The following is a 16,402-nucleotide window of genomic DNA, read 5'->3' as shown; positions in this document are numbered from 1 at the left end:
GTGTGCTAATGTCTTCTGTCCTTACCTCAAACTTTACATGTCTAAAACTTACCTTTTCTCTTCCTCACCCCCTTTAAAATAGATCTGTCCTAATTTCTGTTTGTCATTCATCTTTTGACTTAAGTCCCAAGCCTCTGATCATCTCACTGTTCCTCCCCTTTATTTGCCCTTCACAGCCAATCAGACTTTGCATCCTGTTGACTTTTTCTTCCCTGTCCTAGTGTAAACCTTCTTATCTTATCCTTTATTGCTTCCTGTCTTCCTGCCTTCAGTCTCTCCTTTTCAATACACACAGCACAACCTTGACTTTTCTCAAAGCCCATTTTCATTATGTCACTCTGCTCAGAATCTGCAGTGATTCTGCATATAATTCTACCTAGTTTTCCAGGCTTCCCTCACCCACCTTACAGATTCCCTGGACAGTGGTCCCTCCCCCTCTCTTCTTTTCTGCCTGTTAATGAATGCTTTTTTTCTTTCTATATAAAATGTTTCCCCTCCTTCTCTTCACCTAGCCACATCTGCCCATTCTTCCTTTCCTCATTCATTTATGAGTACATCTTACACAGGTATGCTTTTTCATTGCTTATTCTACTTAATTATCAAGATGACAAAATGAGAGCCTGAAGATAGCAAATCCCAGTTTCTGTGACATGTTGTCCTATGCTCTTTCCTGGCCAGGCGTTGGATCTTCATCTGTTTCTCTCTGGTGATTATAACAGTACTTGGAGCAGATGTCCTTAATAAATACATCTTGTTGATGAGCAGTCAAAACAGGGAGGGTACATTCACCCTAACCGGTTTGGCTCAGTGGGTAGAGCGTCGGCCTGCGGACGGAAGGGTCCCAGGTTCAATTTCGATCAAGGGCATGTACCTTGGCTGCGGGCACATCCCCAGTAGGGGGTGTGCAGGAGACAGCTCATCGATGTTTCTAACTCTCTATCCCTCTCCCTTCCTCTCTGTAAAAAATCAATAAAATATATAAAACAAACAACAACAACAAAAAAACAGGGTACATTCAAGGAACTGGTATATTGTTGCATTACAACAAATGATAACGTTGAAAAGGAGCTAAATTAAAATCAAACGTCAATTTTGATAATCATTATACTAGCAACCATTTGGAATCTTGCCCTTCTTAGTGGGTTTCTCCATGACAGAGGCCTTAGATTACTTTACTGGTATATCTCTTGCTTTTCTCATTTACAAAGTAAAAGGGTTTATTGATTCAGCCATTCAACAATCATTTTATGACTACCTACGATGGGAACCTGTTAATTTCTAAGGCCCCCTTCAATTGTATAATAGCAATAACATTTTCTAAAGACAAAAACATTATTTGATCATCAGGCCACACAGAGTTTTAGTTTGTTTTTTGTTTTGTGTGGTTTTTTTTAATTTTCTTTTTGCCATTACAGGCTTTTTTCATACCCCTTCTTTTTTGTGTATCCTAACTTCATTTCTAATCCAAAGTTAGGCACCTATGCTTTGGGCTCACTATACTTTTAAAATCAGCCCAGTGGAATATAGAATAAAAAGATTCTGTCTGCATTCTATGATAGACCAAATCATGAAATGATAGAAAGGCAGGATCTTACAAATTCTTTTCAGGAGTTAAAATGTCCTATTGCATTGCTTTTCTGTTATAAGATATTGACTTATTTCAATATCCTTGACAGATTTTTTTCAGATAAAGGTTCTATGATAATAAATCAACTTCTACGAGACTATCCTTCCTACCAGACTATCAAAATTGAGATAATTTATATAAATACCAGGATTTGAGATAAACTTTCAAAATAAGTTTCATGGTCCTTATGAAACCTTAATGCCTGATGGTTTCCTATTGAGACAGACTTTCTTTGCAGATCTTTTAATGCAGCAGTTTCAGTAATTTCTGCCGGTCACAATCATTGTGTGCTCACAGCATGTGTGACTCTATTTTAAGCCCTTGGGGTTTGTGGTAATAGTCACTTAGGTGTGTTGGACATAGTTTTACCCATCAAGTTGTCTTGTCCAGGTGGGATTACAAAGGAACTGAGAATTTTCCTATTGGTCCTTACATTGCTCTTGGACTTACATCTTTGCAAATTCTTATCTTGTAAGAAAGTATGAGGCAGTGATTGGCCTCCCTATTCAGAATAGACAAGGGTGTCTGTGAGGCCTCCAGTCCCTCAGAGGTGTCTTGTAACAGCATTCTACAACAGCTGTTCTGTTTTAAGACTCAGTGCTCTCAACAAATTCCAGACGCCCCTTGGCTGCAGTAGTTGCTAAATGGTGACTTCAGGCTTCACTTGGTTCAGGCCTCAAGGGGGCTGAGCCAAACCTGACATGACTTACTGTTCAGGCAACAAGTTCCGAAGAGAAAGAAAACATTTCAAATACCAACTACTGCTGCTTTATTCTGAAGAAACTGACTTTAGAGGAGCAACTCTTCCAGGCAGTCTTGATTCCGGCTTCATTTATTTCGACAGCATTCTAGTTTTCTGGCCTTTTTTTGTTGTGGGGAGACAGCTGACTCAATGATTTTGAATAATTTTGGTGTGTGATACTTAACTTTTAAGTAGAAAATATTATCAGATGATAAGAGGAGAAAACAATATTAAGGAGTATTTTAAAACTATATATTTTATATGTGGCTTTAAATTAAATTTTATTTAAACATAATATATTTTAACTGAATATGAGACTCGCAAGTATATATTGGAGTTGTTGATTTACTTATTTATAATAATTTGTTTACTTTCTTAAAAAGGAAATCCTGAGTACATTTACATATTTAAATATTAGTAATAATTAAACTATCCTAAGGTAAGTTTCACAAGCTTAATGATATGAGTTCCCAGAATAATGTAACTGGTAACAAATATAACTACAACTGACTATGCCATATTTTATTTTATAATTATTTTAATTATTTTAACCATTTTAAGTGTACAATTCAGTGACATTAAATATATTTATGTTGTACAAACATTGCCACTATCCATTTTCAGAACTTTTCATCATCCCAAACAGAAGATCTGTACCCATTAGATAATTCCTCATTCCCCACCCCCTATTATACTTCCTGTAATCTAGGTACCTCATATAAGTGGAATTATACAATATCCGTCCTTCGTGTCTATCTTATTTCATGTAGCATAATGTTTTCAAGTCTGTTCCATATTGTAGCATATGTCAAAATTTCATTTCTTCTTAAGGTTGAATAACATTATTCCATTGAATATTTTGTAGAGGAGGGATAAAGTTCTCTTTGATCTCTTAGGGTCTCTGGCTGGGTCTAAAAATTAAACTGACAAATTAGTAAGAGAAGCATACAAATTTATTTGTATATATTGTATATGGTAGGAATCTTCATAAGAAAATAAATGCCCAAAGAAATAGTTAGTGGTTAACCTGAAAGGTGTTTTTGTCTGTGTGTTTTCTTTTTGGTTAATCATCACCGGAGAATATTTCTTCCATTGATTTTTTTGAGATAGTGGGAGGGATGGGAGGAGAGAAGAAGGGAGGGAGAGAAAGAGTAAGAGAGAGAGAAAGAGAGAGAAATAGATGTTAGAGAGACATGTCAATTGATTGCCTCCCTCATGTGCCCTGACCAAGGCTGGGGATCGAACCTGCAATACAGATACAGTCCCTTGATTGGGAATCAAACCTGAGACCCTTTGGTGCGTGAACCCATATTCTAACCACTGAGAAACACTGACCAGGGAACCTGAAAGGTTTTATGCGGGTTTGGTGAAGAGTAAAAAGTCATGGAAAGATGAGATAGGGCAAAGAGTATGAGCTGAGTGTAGTACCCTGGGGAAATTTGGCAAGGCATGTTTGTTAGGATTCTTCTCGGCATTCATGCTGTTTCACTCTGGGTATAGATGAGAAGGGCTGGAGAAGGTGGGAGAGAACACCTCTTCTGCCACTTACTCCAAACTGCTTTAGCTTAAAATATTGGGGTAGTGTGTCCTGAACCCCACATTTTGTGATCCATTCATCTGCTGATGGACACTTGTGCTGTTTCACCTTTGGCTGCTGTGAGCAGTGCTACAGTGAGCATTGGCGCACATGTTTCTGTTTCAGTGTTGTTCTGTTTAGAATCGTGCCTCACTCTCTTTTTTTACAATAGGAAATATTAAGTATTTCTCTCCAGCGTGGTCCAGGATTGGCTCTTTTGCTCTTTTCAGATGAAATAATACTTTAATGGGTATAAGCTTCTTATTTGAAGGTCTAGGTTGACAAGATGGAGAGTTGTGTAAGTCTTCATGCCTCATTGCAAACACCATCTTAACAGGCCCATTCGCAGCACCTAAAAATGATGAAGTAAATATGAAGAGAGAGCTCATTATCCCTTTAGAAAAGGCTGAGAGACTGCGAGAGAGGAATTTGTGTCACTGTGATGTTTTGCTTGTGAACAAAAGATTTCACTATTTTCCAGGAAGTTTGCCTCCCAGACGCTGTCAGTCATGAATCTTCCTGGGGCCTCAGCCACTTGAACCTTTGTGTCCAGGCTGTGGCACTCCAGACCAAATGGCCCGGGGGAGTACGTGCAGGGGTTTCTGAAGTTCCCTGAAGAACTGCAATCCTGTGGGAGCTTGGCTGTCAGGCTACTAGCCCCCATGTGTGAGCCAGGCAGGTATCAGGTGGAAGGCAGTAGAGGGAGTCAACAGATTTGGGTTTTTTTTCTCTTAATTTCTATGTTTGAAAAACATGAAACTATATTTGGTTTGTGCTTAGGTCTATTGGACCTGGTGAATGTGCTTTTGTTGTTCCTGGTTTCCAGTTAGGAAAATATACTATTTTGCTCCCAACGTTGAATGAAGGTGGTGGTCTTGGCTCCATATCATCAAATATTAATACATTAACAATAACTGAGTCTATAATAAGGAACTGTGACCTTTCAAATGATCTGAACTGTCTCCTGTATGTCACATTTTACTTTTTTAGAGAAGTGCTAATTCACGTTAAGTCCGCCTGAGAGATTTGTTTAATGAGCAGATTTAACGGATGATTATCCTTCTCAATTTTTTTTAAAGGAAGGGCTTCTTGTGATGTCCCTCTGCTATTTGGCACAGGAACACAGAGGGGTCTTTTAAAAATTACCCCTGCAGGGTCACTGGGACCCAAGCTGTTTGCTTCATTAAACCCTGGTGGCTTCTTTAGAGCCAGCCCCTTCCAAAAGCCCTGACACAATTGTATCTAAATTAGCATCTGACTGACCCCCTTTCTCTCCTTTTTTCAAGCCCCAGCTGACAGGGATTGGCAAAAGATGCTAATTGGTTGGGCCTGGCTCAGAACAATAGACTTGCCAAGTTGACAAAAGGACTGATGTTTCTTTCAATATGCACCCAGATTCACATAAGTACCTCTTTTAATTACCAGGAATTATTGTAATGCCTGGTCAATGGAATAATTGACCCTAGTCAGCTAGTGCTTACTCTGTAATAAATAATGGCCCAGGCCTGTCAGAGTAGCAGGTACTAGGATGATTTGTGGGACTAGAAAGAGGTCTTCTCAGCCAGCCTTCTGTGATGTACTGAGGAGCCCAGTGGGAGTCCAGGAGAGGGGACTAATTTGAGCTTCACCGTAAGGGAATGTGCTGAGAGCCCTTAGAATTTATCCTCAGAATCATAAAGAACCGAGTTAGTAGTTTAAAGAAGTAAATTGGCAGCTTGGCAGCTTAGGACTCCTGGTCAGTGACAGGTCAGCCAGCTCCAGCACAGGGAGAACGTTCCAAAGCATTTGCTTCCACACTTAATAACACAAGTCCATGTCCAGCCTATATACTTCAGTTCCCCCCTTTAAAAAAGAACATTTTTATTTCAAATGTTAAGGTAAATGAGCTCAAAACCTAATGTTACCTCACTCTTTATTATCACAAATCTTAGATATCTTACAAATAATTTTGTACAGTATTAAGGTTCTTGGAGAATTAGTTTTAAAAATTTAAGTCGGGAAGGGATGGGAGGGGATGGGATTCACTACATAGCAAAAGTCTACTTTGCAGCTGACATTCTAATTCTAATCAATGTTAATATTGTAAACTAGCATTCCTCCTCTCCACCCCCATTATAATATAGAGTGGGCACTATTTTCTGCTTAGCATTTCACATGGAGCCTTCCTTTATGATTGTACAACCCAATCTGAGTTGGATGTATTTGTGAAACCTCTGAACCACTGCGCTGGGTAACCTTGTGGACTGAACTGGGCCCCCCTCCCAACTTAGCTGCATTCAACCTTTGGGACTCTAAGCAAGTTACTAAAATGCCTAAGCTTAAGTTTCTGCCCCTAAAAGGGGGCATGGGGATAAAAATGCCTGCTTCATAAAGTAATTACAGAGATCAATTAAATGGGCTCATCTATTATTTTATTCAATACAGCACTAGGTAAATAGTAGCACTTGCTATGTTATTAGTTATTATCACCCCAAGATTGCATAGCCAGGAAATGGTAGGGATATAATGTGTACTGACTGCTGTCTCACCCTTTAAGCCTATGCTCTTCCAGGATGTCCCATTGTCAGGTCATCCCTAGAAGTTAAGAGAAAACATGAATACATTAAAAATGGTAAAAAATAAAATAATACTTTCATCTTTTAAAACAACAGGTGACAAAAAATGTCAGTTAGTATAACTGATTTGTAAATACCATTGTGATCTCCTTGATTAAGAAATTATCTTCCTTTTATAAAACTAGCACGTATTTCTTTCTGGCAAGTCTTTATTGGGAAAGGAGACATTTAAGGTTGTTAGTTCTCATGATAGTTTTTGTCTCCCACAAAGAAAAGATATAGTTTATAAACTAGATTGCCTGGGTGCATGCTAACACCTGAACTGTGGTGTAAAGGTCTTTTAGACTGAGAACATCTCAATCAGAAGTCTGTTTTGTGCTTGTTTATATTTTTGATCTGGTGAATAATTTCAGTGTTAAGAATTAAGTTTTAGGATGTGTGGATAAATATTTAAAAAATGACTGGCAACCCCCCTCTCTACATTTCTTGAAGTGACTTTAGTTAGGGAATTGATGTAGAATACCAAATCTTTCTGAGTTTCTCCATGAGAAACCTTGGTCTCATCATGGAGAGTGAGCTCTTTAGTAGGACACATTCTGGTTGACCATCAAAAAGCCAAAGAACTAGACCAGCTTTACTATTAAGCAGTTCTGAGCCCTTGGGCAGATTAGTCAATCGCCCCAGGATCTATTCCCTCAACTGTGAAATGAGGAAATGGAACCAGATGACCTCATAACTCCTCAACAAGTTGACATATGAAATTAACCATCACAACACCAGAGCAAAAGACATTCCGGTCATCTCACTTGATGTTTGTCCTGTGATATATTCATGGCTACCTTCACTTCTTAAAACTCTTCTCTGTTGACATCTAAATTATTTATTTTGCCTAATTTCCTCCTGTCTCTTTCCATCTCATTTGCTGATTCTCCTTATCCTTTCTGGCCATTAAGTGTAGTGTTCCTTTATGGAGTTCAGTTCAGTCCTTTATGGATTTCTTATCTCTCCCTAGGATCATCCTTCCATTCCCATGCTTCAACCAAATATAAATATTTGCATTGCAAATATAAATCTCTAGCTCTTACCTCTTTCACGAGCACCAGACTGGCATTTCTCAGAACCTGTCACACTTTCCAGCTGTGTTTGCATGGTTACTTAAGATTCAACATACTCAAAAATAAGCTCATTGCCTACAACCTATGTGCGTATGAGCATTATTATACATCTTTCTGTTCAAACATGAAACAGAGAATTTTTCTTATATTCTTACCACTCCCTGACCTACATACCCATCTTTTTTCAATCCCATCCTTTCCTTCATCAGTATATTTTGCAAATCTACTCCTCTCCACATTCCCACTGCTACCATGCTGATTGTGACCATCATCACCTTTTGCTCAACTGTAGCAGTTACTCTGGATGATCTCCATGTCATAACCTCCTTCACTCCTATAATATAACCCTTTCACTGCTTAGAAACTTGGTAAGGGTCACAACTACCTGAAAAGCAAATCCCAGACTGCTTGGAAGGGCTTCCAAGAGCCCCACAATGGATCCTTTCCCTACCCTCTAACCACCTCTTTCATGCTGCCTGTGCTAGAGACATGCTGTACATTTTCAAGTTTTGGTTATGCTATTCTCCTTATGGAAGGTCTTTCTTCCTCCTTCCTCACCTGTTAAGATTTGGCTCACTTTTCAAAGACCAAACCCTCATCTTTTGTCAAGGTGTCACTATAACAGGTGCTACTATCTCTGTGGGGTCTTCCAGACTTCCCAGCAAAATTAATCTTTTTCTCTGTGCCCACCCATAGCTCTTGAGTGTTTTTGTTCAAATTGCTAGAAGAACAGTTCTTAAACTACATTATCATTAAAGGGTTATGTATCAGTCAGGGTCAACCAGTAGTACAGAAGCCAGGCTAATTATTTAAAACTAGAGGCCTGATGCACGAAATTCATGCAAGAGTAGGCCTTCCTTCCCCCAGCTGCTGGCACCAGCTTCCCTCTGTCACCCAGGACCTGGGCTGGCTTCCCTCCGGCCCCGGCTTCATTTGGAAGGACATCCAGTCTAATTAGCATATTACCCTTTTTATTATTATAGATAGTGGATTTTAATTCAAAGAATAGGGTGTAGTGGTGATATAGGGGCTGAGAGAAAACCCAGAGTGAACCACAACAAAAAGTTCCCACCCTCTTAGGTTGGAGGGCCAAAGGGAAGGGCAATGGTATCCCAGTGCAGTGGCTGGGTCACTGCAGAGCATGGATCCTGGTGGGGCTGTCCAGCAGGATCAAGAGCTGGGGAAACATGGCCACTTCTGGAGACCTCCAGACAGAGTGGAGAAATCCTGGCTTCAATCTTCTTCCCACCCTCTAATCTCAGGCCAGAACCTCTCACTGGCAGAACCCAGCTGGAGCTACCAGAGCATGCAGGCTTCAGGGTCGGGCACTGTAACATGAACAGAGCAGGGGCTACTGAATAAATTTGGGTGCAGAAGAGACCAAGCCCAGGCATGGGTCATATCGGTCTCCCTAACATACTTAGAGCTGCTTAAAAACAGGAACCTCATCTCACTTATTTTGTAACTACAGTGACTAGCACCAAGAAAAATTTAATAAACATTTAGTGGATTAAAATGAACTTTAAAGTTTCCTTCCAAGTCTAAAATTATGCTTTCTCTACCAGTGCATTCCCTCCATTTATCATCATGTTAAAACAAAAACATAAAACATTTCTATGAAATTGTTCTTTATAAAATCATGGATTTTGTGTAATTATTTACTTAAACCCATGCTTTAGTTCAATCTCAACCCTGTTCCTTTATTAACATTTAGCCACTGCTATTTATCAGCTCTGGGTTGGTTCTGAAAACATTCTCCACCAACTGTGAGTCAGATTAAAATACAGGAAGGGAAATGGAGACATTGATTTAATAAATGCTAACAATGTGAGAAAAAAGGAAAAAAGGATGTTGCGGGCAATTTTCACATAACTCACCTTGAATATGCCTTTGAACCGGCTCCTTCCCTGGTCTGTGGCCAGGCTCCCCTGGGCCACGCGGAACAGACCTTCAGGAGTGTCGCAGTGGCCATGGGCAGAGCACGGCAGGTCTGAGGCGGAGGGCTGGGCACCCGTCCCTGCCTGCCTCTTTCAGTGGTCTTGCTTTTCCTCAAAGAACACATTCCAAGGAAGAAAGACAGGCTGTCACCACAGCAGCACCCGTGGCCTGGCTTCAGCTGCGTGCACTTTCAGAGATCCAGCCCTTGCTATGAATCAACTTTCAGGCTTACTCTTCTGATGTGGCCCAGCTGCTGCAAAATCCCATAGATTGGATCGGTCGGACACAGGATTACAACTTAAAATGTGCCACACGATCTAATGTTTGAGACATGTGGCCGACTGAAGTGGAGGAAATCTCAGAGCACTTCCCACACCCTTTGTTTTCTCATGAGGAAATTGAAGCCCAAAAACGGTTGCTCACTGCCTTGATGGCAACACACCTGGCATGGAACCCAACTCATGTCATTCCTAGTCCATTGCTGTTTTTATTTCACTGCTCAAGTTCCAGAAGTTGTTTAAATCTTAACTTTGAACAGAGCATTACAGTGTTGTCATTGTCCCTATTAGTGAATTAATCTGCTTTTCTGTTTGTGTCCTCTTATTTCTAACTCATTTTATTTGTTCTTTCTGTATACCTCTTTTATTAGTTTGTTTTGGGTTTGGACAAAGAGATCATCTATTGAGCCCTTGCTGAGTTCCAGACAGTGTCTGGGGTCCATGTTTCCTGTTCTTCTAGCACCTATGTTTTTCCCATCAGTCCAGTTGCTCTCACTCCTAAATCCTTAAACCTCACGCTCATTATGACTCCTAGGAGCATAAACAGATTGTACTCAACTCAAATGGATTAAATCACCTGGTAGCAACCTCCACGTATAGATAAAATTTTAGTGTCTTTGAGATCATCATCCAGCTTAGCTCCTGGCCAGAATAGTGGTCTCCTTTCCTCTGGACACTGATATGGATACAAGTCATCAAAGCTGACCCCAAATATTACGCATAATGACGTATTATTTTCATTTTCTTCCTTCCATTTTTTAAAAAAGTTTATAGTTTATTAATCCTCTCATGAAAAATCTGCACAACCATCACAGATAAAGTCACCGAAGAATCTTTACTCCTTCTTTTGGCCAGCACCAACATTGGCCTTTGCAGTCCCCCTGACTGTCTTCATTCTGTTCTTGGGTTCCTTTCTCTGTTTTCTTGAGGTCTTCTTCTTCTCATATAGGCCATGTCTTGCAAGTCTGTGTTTGGGTTCATTTTTCTTTGCGTAATCCAAGGAATCATAAATCATGCCAAAGCCAGTGGTCTTGCCACCACCAAAGTGGGTTCTGAATCCAAACACAAAGATGACATCAGGTGTGGTCTTATACATTTTGGCTAGTTTTTCCTGAATTTCTGTCTTGGGTACTTTTGCCTTCCCAGTGTGAAGGACATCAATGACCATTTGCTTCCCCTGAAGTAGTCTGGTGGTCATGAACTTCCTGGTCTGGATAGTTACCGTGTCATTCATGATGAGGGTTGAGCTTCAAGCAGCCAGGGAGGAAAAGAGCTTCTTTCTTCCATTTTCTTCCCTTCCTTCCCCTTCCTTCCCTTTTCCCCTATTTAAAGACTTTCTAAATTTGCAGGTTGAATTAGTAGGTGTCTAATTCAAGCCAAATACTATACTAGTTATTTTACATTGATTAGATCTATTTCTCACAGTAACCCTTATTGTCCACACTTTTTGAATAAATTGAGAAATGGAGAATGAGGAATGTACCCAGTGTCACAGAGCTATTAAGATACAAAGATGGGATTCAGTCCCAGGTCTGACTGCTTTCAGACCTGCTCACTACACTGTGTTACTCACTGTACCATGTTATATGTATAATCAACTGGTGACTACCCTAATTGCAATTCATATAAATAATTATAATTTCAGGAATAATTACCAGTTAATATTGACATAAATAATTTACTAGAAAACTCTGTGTTGGTGAAGTTTAAAAATAGCATCTTTCACTGTGCTGATAAATATTTAAGGAGAGATGCCTTTTTTCCTCCCAGCAAGTATAAAGTAAGTTCTTCATAATGGGATGTATCATTTTAAAATTTTAATTGATGTATAATAGCAATGGACTGTAATAGAATAAGATACTTTATTTAATTCTAAAATTTCTTAAATATCAGAGAATACATTTTTATTCCTTGACTATTAAAAGCCCCAAAATTGTTGGCCATGAAAAAAAGAAGATGAGAGAAAATAAGACACGGCGGATGTTTAAAGAGACTAATTATCTGTAGCGGGACATATGTTTTTAGATTCAGTGAGTTCATCTTTATGAAGGGGAAATCCTGGCCAAACCACATGAATGTACTCGAACAGGCTGCCAGATAAGGAGCATTGGAGAAAGGAAAGGGCACCAGTGCAGCTTAAAGGATTGGCTTCCCCGAGAATTCCGATAAAAATAAAATACTTCAAGATGCTAGAGGTACATGAGACATAGATAGGAGATTTTCTTGGGGAGAATACCAATTACTAAAATATGAGGGAGGGAAATTTGTTACAGGAAGTGAGGAAGTCAAAATGTTATACCATATTTGCCGATTTGACTGTGATATTCCCATTACAAGGTTACTTTTTGCTGGTGATTACGTTGCAGCACAAAGAGCCAGATCCAGGATTAAAAACAAGAAAAAGGGCCCTGGCCGGTTTGCTCAGTGGTTAGAATGTCAGTCTGTGGACTGAAGGGTCGCAGGCTTGATCACTAGCCAGCGTCAGGGTGCTAGCATGAGGCGACCAATTGATGTGTCTCTCACGTCGATGTTTCTCTCTCTCTCTCTCCCTCCCCTTTTCTCTCCTCCCTCCCTTCCAGTCTCTCTAAAAAAACCAATGGGAAAAATATCCCGGGGTAAGGATTTAAAAAACAAACAAGAAAAAGGCCCATGGCCCACACAGTGTGGAACATTCAACTGTGTAAAAACCATGTCTGTTACTCTGGCACCAAAGGGCAACCCAGAAAGAAGAGTCCACTCAGGAAACAGAAGGGAATGAGAAGGCATTTACATGCTAAATATTACAATGACTTATTTTAAGGAAGATTTGCACTAATTTGTGAACATTTTGTCCCCCCTAAAATTAATGCATCAGTACATGGAAGACTTGGCAGCAGTGAAACCCAGGGTGCCATTATCTTCACTGTCATGGCTGGTGTTTGTTTCCCATCCATCCCAGCAGCGTGTCTCTGGACATTTCATTTCATTTTGGATCCCACTTATAACATAATGTTAGGGGATTACATTTGTTACTGTGATTATTTTAAACTAGAGGCCCCATGCACAAAATTCGTGCAAGTGTAGGTCTTCCTTCCCACTGGCTTCCCTCTGGCACCCGGGACCCAGGCTTCCCTCTGGCCCTGGCTTCATCCGGAATGATGTCTGGAATGACATCAAAAATGACGTCCAATCTAATTAGCATATTACCCTTTTATTATTATAGATTAACTTCCCATTTATCCTTAATAAAAGACTTATTTAAGGAAGCAAGTTGCTACCTGGGGTTTGGTACTGAAATGGGAGTTAAGCAGTAGGAAAAGGGGTTTAAAATACTATTCCTTTTAAGCAAGGGTATTAAAATATGTGATTCCTAAAAGTCAGTACAAGCATCTGTGTTGCTTGAGACCTCATACAGGTAGATAATGAATTGGAGAACAGTGCCAGCCAAGGTCATACATAATGAATTTGCTTCTCACCCTGAACTAAGTACTGCCTAGAAAGTAAATGAAATTCACATGTAAAGGCATGTATGTTTCCAGAAATGAAGCCATGCACATTTTAATATATTATCTTCCAAAATTATACATTGTTCTTCTTACTGGAAATGTTCAGGTGAGCTCATAGACAAGACTTAGGTCTAGGAAAAAAGCCCATGTTCACCTAGGGGGGAAAACACAAACGTGGTCTTGGCTGAGGCTTTCAGCATCATGGCAAATGACACCCTTCTCTGTTCATTGATTTCTTACATGTGGTCTTTGAGCTAAGCAGGGGAAAGAGCTTGTGAATACCTTTCAAGAATAAACTGAGATTGGCTTCCTGTACCCCCAGGAAATCCACTCCCTGGTCTGCTGTTATGATTTTAGAAATAGCTCAAGGGCTCAGAGCTTTGGCCACAATTACAGAGATGTCCTAGAATGCACCCCAGCAAACATTTATTGTGTATTTGCTGTTTGCAAGGCTCTGTGCTTGTGTGCTGATTATTTATACTTCTAGTTAATTGACCAGGGGATACTTTTTAAATACAGTGGGGCCTTGACTTACGAGTGTCCCGACTAACGAGTTTTTTGAGATACCAGCTGTCTCTCGGCCGATTTTTTGCATTGAGTTGATAGAGTAATTTGAGTTAACGAGCTTCTTAACGAGCTCCTTAACAAGCTCGGTCTCAGAACGAATTAAACTCGTAAGTCAAGGCCCCACTGTATACAACTTTTGGGATTGTTATTATTATAACTACTAGTGGCCTGGTGCACAAAATTGTGCACCAGTGTGGTCTCTCGGCCTGGCCTGCAGGATTGGGCCGAAACCGGCTCTCTGACATCCCCCAAGGGGTCCCAGATTGCGAGAGGGTGCAGGCCAGGACGGGGGACCCCACCAGTGCACGATCAGCGCCAGGGAGGGACTGCAGGAGGACTCCAGGGCATGTCCGGCCCATCTCACTCAGTCCCGATCAGCCGGACCCTAGCATCAAGCTAACCTACCAGTCGGAGCATCTACCCCCTGGTGGTCAGTGCACGTCATAGCGACTGGTCGACTGGTCAATTGTCTGCTCCCTGGTGGTCAGTGCACTTCATAGCAAGCGGTTGAGCAGCCTTAGCATATCATTAGCATATTACACTTTGATTGGTTGAACGGCCGAGCAGTCGACCACACACTTAGCATATTAGGCTTTTATTATATAGGATTATCTTGATTGCAACCTTTTTACTGTAATTTTGAATTTTAGTTTTGAAATGTTCTTCTTTCAGACACTTAAGTATATTTGTTACAATATATGTATATCACATAGTGATTACATCTTGCAAAAATTACACTAAATCATTAGCCAGGGATAACAACTTTTAACATTTAGGATTGGTGTGATTTTAGGGTTGGTGTGAATCTTAACTCAGTGTACCACCACCTTTATAACTGTGTTCAGATCCCTATACCCAAGAGATTTGAGGTATTTGGGTTTAGATTTTGATTTTAGTATGTAAAAGAATGTAATGTGTTTAAGTGTTGGAGAGAAGGTTCCAATAGAGAGGGTGCAGTCTATGCTCTCAGTTAGTAGAAGTGCTGTGAGCCCTCTGGATTCCCTACCAACCCTCACCCCCAGCTTCAGTCCTAAGAGACTCTACAGTCACGCTTACAAGGAAATCCCCTTCTCACTTCCAGTTCAGCCCGAAACCTGTCAGAGCTGACTGCTGCCCTCATCATTCCTCTGAAACTAGTCTCACCCAAGTCTGCAACCCAATTAACTCCAATTCCAAATATTTTCCATCTCCTTCTTATAGACCTTTCTGTAGGTGTTTTGTTTTGTTTTGTTTTAGCCACTCCTTCCTTTTCTTTAACCATCTTTTGTGATTCTTCTATATTCCAAACAGCCTTCTTCATTCCAGACTCTTTTCCCTTCTCCATAATATCCAGGCTGATGCTCCCCAAGGTTCTATCCTTAGCTTTTGTCTACTTTTCCAGCTTCCACTGTTACCTGTGTGCTTATGACTTCCAAGTCTAAATGCTTGAAAGGTTAGATCCTTCATCTAAGTGCCAGACTCAGTGACCTAATGCATTCCAGACTTTCCAGCTTGGAACACACACACACACACACACACACACACACACACACACACCATGTTCAGCAGGTGTGAGAGATGCAACCCTGCATCCCCCTAACCTGTCAGCATTTCTGTCTCCAAAAATGGCAAATGGCTTCACCATCTACCAGCTCACATAGCCAGGAGCTAGACTCCTCCCTCTCGCCAGTCTAATCAGTCACCAGCCTGGTAATTTTGCCTCTGAAATTTTGCCAAGTCTCCCAGCCTTCTACCCTGTGGCCTCATTAGAAGCACACCATTTCTGGCTGAAGTGGCCCCAGGAGTTCCGATACTACAGTTTTGCAGTTTGCCCCAGGGCTTTTGAGCTCCCACACCCTTCCTCTGCCTTTCCCTGAATATTCCCAACAGTTTCTTTCTTTTTCTTTTGAGAGAGAGAGAGAGAGAGAGAGAGAGAGAGAGAGAGAGAGAGAGAGAGAGAGAGAAGAAGGGAGGGGGAGAGACAGAGAGAGAAAAACATCAATGTGAGAGAGACACATTGATTGGTTGCCTCCTTTATGCACTCCGACCCGACCAGGGCCAGGGTTCAAGCCCGCAACCCAGGTATGTGCCCTTGACCAGAATCAAACCCAGGACCCTTCAGTCCATGGGCTAACGCTCTATCTACTTAGCCAAACTGGCTAGCGCCAACATTTTCTTATTTTACTTTCACTTATTTGTGCTCTGAGAAAAACCAGGAGGAGGATCGAGAGGCAGAAACTCTGTTTCCTTCCTTGTATCCAAAGAAGCAAGGCTGCCCTTTTTTCCCCCACTCCCACGTACACTGTAAAAGCAATGACTAATGAACACCATCTAACAAAATCAACAGCAAGCTAAAGACTTTGCCTACAACAGAATAAGCTAGTATAAGTGAATATCAAGGAGAAGTTATTGTTGAATCATTTTCCCTTTTAAAACATGTCAAAAAATTATCAGATATTAGAAAAACTGAACTGAAAGTAAAGTCATATTTATGTGTCATGCTTAATTTATTTACCTATAAAATCTTTTGCTGGCATGAA

At 40.6% G+C, this 16,402-nt stretch overlaps 1 protein-coding gene and 1 pseudogene across 3 annotated transcripts in view; one reads left to right on the top strand and one right to left on the bottom strand.

Annotated features, from left to right (window-relative positions):
- ATP8A2 (ATPase phospholipid transporting 8A2) overlaps nt 1–16,402 on the top strand; it is a 547,249-nt gene that overhangs the window by 447,589 nt on the left and 83,258 nt on the right. The window lies entirely within an intron of this gene.
- On the bottom strand, nt 10,594–11,065 carry LOC106697719 (annotated as a pseudogene).

This window comes from Myotis lucifugus, unplaced genomic scaffold (assembly GCF_000147115.1).
Source record: "Myotis lucifugus unplaced genomic scaffold, Myoluc2.0 scaffold_98, whole genome shotgun sequence".
NCBI lineage: Eukaryota > Metazoa > Chordata > Mammalia > Chiroptera > Vespertilionidae > Myotis > Myotis lucifugus.
The sequence above is the reverse complement of the archived record's forward strand: the minus strand, read 5'-3'. Positions and strand labels throughout refer to the sequence as shown.